The sequence below is a fragment of the Mixophyes fleayi genome, chromosome 4, assembly GCF_038048845.1.
Source record: "Mixophyes fleayi isolate aMixFle1 chromosome 4, aMixFle1.hap1, whole genome shotgun sequence".
Lineage (NCBI taxonomy): Eukaryota > Metazoa > Chordata > Amphibia > Anura > Limnodynastidae > Mixophyes > Mixophyes fleayi.
The window spans coordinates 333,133,534-333,141,338 of NC_134405.1; positions in this window are offsets into that span (position 1 = coordinate 333,133,534).

The following is a 7,805-nucleotide window of genomic DNA, read 5'->3' on the forward strand; positions in this document are numbered from 1 at the left end:
CGTTCACTGTTCTTACAGTCCAGAAATATTAGTACTGCAATATTTACTTACGTGCACTGTTCTTGCAGTCCAGAAATATTAGTACTGCAATATTTACGTCTGTTCACTGTTCTTGCAGTCCAGAAATATTAATACTGCAATATTTACTTACGTTCACTGTTCTTGCAGGCCAGAAATATTAGTACTGCAATATTTACCTATGTTCACTGTTCTTGCAGTCATGAAATATTATGCAAAATAAAATATGTTCACTGTTCTTGCAGTCCAGAAATATTATTACTGCAATATTCACCTATGCTCACTGTTCTTGCCGTCCAGAAATATTAGTACTGCAATATTTACCTATGTTAACTGTTCTTGCAGTCCAGAAATATTAGTACTAAAAAATTTAAATACATTCACTGTTCTTGCAGGCCAGAAATATTAGTACTGCAATAATTACCTACGTTCACTTGTCTTGCAGTCCAGAAATATTAGTACTGCAAAATTAAAATACGTTCACTGTTCTTACAGTCCAGAAATATTAGTACTGCAATATTTACCTACGTTCACTGTTCTTGCAGTCCAGAAATATTAATACTGCAATATTTACCTACGTTCACTGTTCTTGCAGGCCAGAAATATTAGTACTGCAATATTTACCTACGGTGACTGTTCCTGCAGTCCAGAAATATTAGTACTGCAATATTTACCTATGGTCACTGTTCCTGCAGTCCAAAAATATTAGTACTGCAATATTTACCTACGTTCACTGTTCTTGCAGTCCAGAAATAATAGTACTGCAAAATTAAAATACAGTCACTGTTTTTGCAGTCCAGAAATATTAGTACTGCAATATTTACCTATGCTCGCTGTTCTTGCCGTCCAGAAATATTAGTACTGCAATATTTACCTATGTTAACTGTTCTTGCAGTCCAGAAATATTATTACTAAAAAATTTAAATACGTTCACTGTTCTTGCAGGCCAGAAATATTAGTACTGCAATAATTACCTACGTTTACTTGTCTTGCAGTCCAGAAATATTATTACTGCAAAATTAAAATACGTTCACTGTTCTTACAGTCCAGAAATATTAGTACTGCAATAATTACCTATGTTAACTGTTCTTGCAGTCCAGAAATATTTGTACTGTAAAATGTAAATATGTTCACTGTTCTTGCAGGCCAGAAATATTAGTACTGCAATATACACCTATGTTCACTGTTCTTGCAGTCCAGAAATATTAATACTGAAATATTTACCTACGGTCACTGTCCCTGCAGTCCAGAAATATTAGTACTGCAATATATACCTATGTTCACTGCTCTTGCAGGCCAGAAATATTGGTACTGCAATATTTACCTACGGTGACTGTTCCTGCAGTCCAGAAATATTAGTACTGCAATATTTACCTACGGTCACTGTCCCTGCAGTCAAGAAATATTAGTACTGCAATATTTACCTATGCTCGCTGTTCTTGCCGTCCAGAAATATTAGTACTGCAATAATTACCTACGTTCACTTGTCTTGCAGTCCAGAAATATTAGTACTGCAAAATTAAAATACGTTCACTGTTCTTACAGTCCAGAAATATTAGTACTGCAATATTTACCTATGTTCACTGTTCTTGCAGTCCAGAAATATTAGTACTGCAATAATTACCTATGTTAACTGTTCTTGCAGTCCAGAAATATTAGTACTGTAAAATGTAAATATGTTCACTGTTCTTGCAGGCCAGAAATATTAGTACTGCAATATACACCTATGTTCACTGTTCTTGCAGTCCAGAAATATTAGTACTGAAATATTAACCTACGGTCACTGTTCTTGCAGTCCAGAAATATTAGTACTGAAATATTTATTTACGTTCACTGTTCTTGCAGTCCAGAAATAATAGTACTGCAAAATTAAAACACATTCACTGTTTTTGCAGTCCAGAAATATTAGTACTGCAATATTTACCTATGTTCACTGTTCTTGCAGTCATGAAATATTATGCAAAATAAAATATGTTCACTGTTCTTGCAGTCCAGAAATATTATTACTGCAATATTCACCTATGCTCGCTGTTCTTGCAGTCCAGAAATATTAGTACTAAAAAATTTAAATACGTTCACTGTTCTTGCAGGCCAGAAATATTAGTACTGCAATATTTACCTATGCTCTCTGTTCTTGCAGTCCAGAAATATTAGTACCAACAATTTAAATAATTTCACTGTTCTTGCAGGCCAGAAATATTAGTACTGCAATAATTACCTACGTTCACTTGTCTTGCAGTCCAGAAATATTTGTACTGCAAAATTAAAATACGTTCACTGTTCTTACAGTCCAGAAATATTATTACTGCAATAATTACCTATGTTAACTGTTCTTGCAGTCCAGAAATATTAGTACTGTAAAATGTAAATATGTTCACTGTTCTTGCAGGCCAGAAATATTAGTACTGCAATATACACCTATGTTCACTGTTCTTGCTGGCCAGAAATATTGGTACTGCAATATTTACCTACGGTCACTGTTCCTGCAGTCCAGAAATATTAGTACTTAAATATTTACCTACGTTCACTGTTCTTGCAGTCCAGAAATATTAGTACTGCAATATTTACCTACGGTCACTGTCCCTGCAGTCCAGAAATATTAGTACTGCAATATTTACCTACGTTCACTGTTCTTGCAGTCCAGAAACATTAGTACTGCAATATATACCTATGTTCACTGTTCTTGCAGGCCAAAAATATTGGGACTGCAATATTTACCTACGGTGACTGTTCCTGCAGTCCAGAAATATTAGTACTGCAATATTTACCTATGGTCACTGTTCCTGCAGTCCAGAAATATTAGTACTGCAATATTTACCTACGTTCACTATTATTGCAGGCCAGAAATATTAGTACTGCAATATTTACCTACGTCCACTGTTCTTGCAGACCAGAAATAATAGTACTGCAAAATTAAAATACATTTACTGTTTTTGCAGTCCAGAAATATTAGTACTGCAATATTTACCTATGCTCACTGTTCTTGCCGTCCAGAAATATTAGTACTGCAATATTTACCTATGTTCACTGTTCTTGCAGTCATGAAATATTATGCAAAATAAAATATGTTCACTGTTCTTGCAGTCCAGAAATATTATTACTGCAATATTCACCTATGCTCGCTGTTCTTGTCGTCCAGAAATATTAGTACTGCAATATTTACCTACGTTCACTGTTCTTGCAGGCCAGAAATATTAGTACTGCAATATTTACCTAAGTTCACTCTTCTTGCAGTACAGAAATATTAGTACTGCAATATTTACCTATGTTCACTGTTCTTGCAAGCCAGAAATATTTGTACTGCAATATTTACCTACGTTCACTGTTCTTGCAGTCCAGCAATATTAGTACTGCAATATTTACCTATGTTAACTGTTCTTGCAGTCCAGAAATATTAGTACTAAACAATTTAAATACGTTCACTGTTCTTGCAGGCCAGAAATATTAGTACTGCAATAATTACCTACGTTCACTTGTCTTGAAGTCCAGAAATATTAGTACTGCAAAATTAAAATACTTTCACTGTTCTTACAGTCCAGAAATATTAGTACTACAATATTTACATATGTTCACTTTTCTTGCAGTCCAGAAATATTAGTACTGCAATAATTACATACGTTACCTGTTCTTGCAGTCCAGAAATATTAGTACTGTAAAATGTAAATATGTTCACTGTTTTTGCAGGCCAGAAATATTAGTACTGCAATATTTACCTACGGTGACTGTTCTTGCAGTCCAGAAATATTAGTACTGCAATATTTACCTACGTTCACTGTTCTTGCAGTCCAGAAATATTAGTACTGCAATATTTACCTACGTTCACTGTTCTTGCAGTCCAGAAACATTAGTACTGCAATATATACCTACGTTCACTGTTCTTGCAGGCCAGAAATATTAGTACTGCAATATTTACCTACGGTGACTGTTCCTGCAGTCCAGAAATATTAGTACTGCAATATTTACCTACGGTCACTGTTCCTGCAGTCCAGAAATATTATTACTGCAATATTTACCTACGTTCACTGTTCTTGCAGTCCAGAAATAATAGTACTGCAAAATTAAAATACAATCACTGTTTTTGCAGTCCAGAAATATTAGTACTGCAATATTTACCTATGCTCGCTGTTCTTGCCGTCCAGAAATATTAGTACTGCAATATTTACCTATGTTAACTGTTCTTGCAGTCCAGAAATATTAGTACTAAAAAATTTAAATACGTTCACTGTTCTTGCAGGCCAGAAATATTAGTACTGCAATATTTACCTATGTTAACTGTTCTTGCAGTCCAGAAATATTAGTACTAAAAAATTTAAATACGTTCACTGTTCTTGCAGTCCAGAAATATTAGTACTGCAAAATTAAAATACGTTCACTGTTCTTACAGTCCAGAAATATTAGTACTGCAATATTTACCTATGTTCACTGTTCTTGCAGTCCAGAAATATTAGTACTGCAATAATTACCTATGTTAACTGTTCTTGCAGTCCAGAAATATTTGTACTGTAAAATGTAAATATGTTCACTGTTCTTGCAGGCCAGAAATATTAGTACTGCAATATACACCTATGTTCACTGTTCTTGCAGTCCAGAAATATTAGTACTGGAATATTTACCTACGGTCACTGTTCTTGCAGTCCAGAAATATTAGTACTGCAATATATACCTATGTTCACTGTTCTTGCAGGCCAGAAATATTGGTGCTGCAATATGTACCTACGGTGACTGTTCCTGCAGTCCAGAAATATTAGTACTGCAATATTCACCTACGGTCACTGTCCCTGCAGTCCAGAAATATTAGTACTGCAATATTTACCTACGTTCACTGTTCTTGCAGTCCAGAAACATTAGTACTGCAATATATACCTATGTTCACTGTTCTTGCAGGCCAAAAATATTGGGACTGCAATATTTACCTACAGTGACTGTTCCTGCAGTCCAGAAATATTAGTACTGCAATATTTACCTACGATCACTGTTCCTGCAGTCCAGAAATATTAGTACTGCAAAATTAAAATACATTCACTGTTTTTGCAGTCCAGAATTATTAGTACTGCAATATTTTCCTATGCTCTCTGTTCTTGCTGTACAGAAATATTAGTACTGCAATATTTACCTATGTTAACTGTTCTTGCAGTCCAGAAATATTAGTACCAACAATTTAAATAATTTCACTGTTCTTGCAGGCCAGAAATATTAGTACTGCAATAATTACCTACGTTCACTTGTCTTGCAGTCCAGAAATATTAGTACTGCAAAATTAAAATACGTTCACTGTTCTTACAGTCCAGAAATATTATTACTGCAATAATTACCTATGTTAACTGTTCTTGCAGTCCAGAAATATTAGTACTGTAAAATGTAAATATGTTCACTGTTCTTGCAGGCCAGAAATATTAGTACTGCAATATACACCTATGTTCACTGTTCTTGCAGGCCAGAAATATTGGTACTGCAATATTTACCTACGGTCACTGTTCCTGCAGTCCAGAAATATTAGTACTTAAATATTTACCTACGTTCACTGTTCTTGCAGTCCAGAAATATTAGTACTGCAATATTTATGTACATTCACTGTTCTTGCAGTCCAGAAATATTAGTACTGCAATATTTACCTACATGCACTGTTCTTGCAGTCCAAAAATATTAGTACTGCAATATTTACGTACGTTCACTGTACTTGCAGTCCAGAAATATTAGTACTGCAATATTTACGTACGTTCACTGTTCTTGCAGTCCAGAAATATTAGTACTGCAATATTTACGTACGTTCACTGTTCTTGCAGTCCAGATATATTAGTACTGCAAAATTAAAATACTTTCACTGTTCTTGCAGTGCAGAAATATTAGTACTGCAATATTTACCTACGTTCACTGTTCTTGCAGTCCAGAAATAATAGTACTGCAAAATTAAAATACTTTCACTGTTCTTGCAGTGCAGAAATATTAGTACTGCAATATTTACTCACGTTCACTGTTCTTGCAGTCCAGAAATATTAGTACTGCAATATTTTCCTACGTTCACTGTTCTTGCAGTCCAGAAATATTATGCAAAATTGAAATACGCTCACTGTTCTTACAGGCCAGAAATATTGGTACCAGAAATTAAACTATAATGGAGTACACAAATTTGGAGGATAAAGTAGGGAAAGATCAAGACCCACTTCCTCTTAATGCTGAAGCTGCTGCCATTAGTCATGACATAGACGATGAAATGCCATCAACGTTGTCTGCCAAGGCCGATTACCAATCTCCTAGTAGAGGGCATGTAAAATCCAAAAACCCAAAGTTCACTAAAATTAGCAAAAAAAGGAAATTAAAAACATCTGAAAAGAAACGTAAACTTGCCAATATGCCATTTACGACACAGAGTGGCAAGGAACGGCTTAGGCCCTGGCCCGTGTTAAGGATAAATGATTTAGCTTCACCCAAGGATCTAAGCCCTCCTCCTCCCCCCCCTCCAAAAAAAAAATTAAGAGAGTTAAGCTGTCATCAACAGCACAGCAAACAACTTTGCCTTTTAAACAGATGACATCACAAATCCCCAATGCGAGTCCAAGGGTGTTAGTGGTTGTGAAGCCTGACCTTCCCATCACTGTACGGGAAGAGGTGGCTCCTACCACCATTTGCAGCACGCCCTCTGCATATGCTGGAAGGATCACCCACAGTGTAGATCCAGGTTTGGATAATGAAGGTGTCAATGTTGTACACCGGGATAAGGATATTGATGTAGCTGGCGCTGAGGAGGAACTTAACGAGGAGGATGCTGAATTGGTTATCTTAAATGAGCCACCAGGGGGGGGGGGGGAACAGTTGTTGTCCATGGGAAGAAAAAGCCCATTGTCATGCCTGGCCAGAAGACCAAGAAATCCACCTCTTCGGTCTGGAATTATTTATATCCCAATCCGGACAAGAAATGTATGGCCATAGGTAAAGCTCAATTAAGCAGGGGTAAGGATCTTGGCCACCTAGGGACACCCTCCCTCATATGTCACCTGAATAACCTTCATAATTCAGTGTTTAGTTCAGGAACTGTGGCTAGGACCGTCAGCAGTCTAGGGACACCTAAATCCCTTGGTCCTGATGTATGCACACCAGCAAAACCCTCCTCGTCAATTTCCAACACAATCTCGATCAGCTGCATTGGATGCTGTCACAAATGAAAAAATGGTGGAGGATTACTTTGCTGACACCATCCAAGTAGACATGTCACACAGTCCATATTCTTACTGGCAGGAAAAAAAAGGCAGTTTGGAAGCCCCTGTACAAACTGGCTGTATTTTACCTTAGTTGTCCCCCCTCCAGTGTGTACTCGGAAAGAGTTTTTAGCGCAGCGGGGAACCTGGTCAGTGAGCGGCGAAGGAGGTTGCTTCCTCAGAACGTTAAAAAAAATAATGTTCATAAAAATGAATTATCAATTCCTCAATCAAGTACAGCACTGCCCTCCAGATAGTACAGAGGGACCTGTGGTTGTGGAGTCCAGCGGGGACAAATTGATAATGTGTGAGGAGGAGGAAGTACACACTGTAGGGGGAGAGGAATCAGAGGTTGAGGATGAGGACGACATCTTGCCTCAGTAGAGCCTGTTTAGTTTGTACAGGGAGAGATGAATAGCTTTTTTGGTGTTGGGGCCCAAACAAACCAATCATTTCAGCCACAGTTGTTTGGTAGGCCCTGTCGCTGAAATGATTGGTTTGTTAAAGTGTGCATGTCCTATTTCAACAACATAAGGGTGGGTGGGAGGGCCCAAGGACAATTCCATCTTGCACCTCTTTTTTTGGCATTATGTG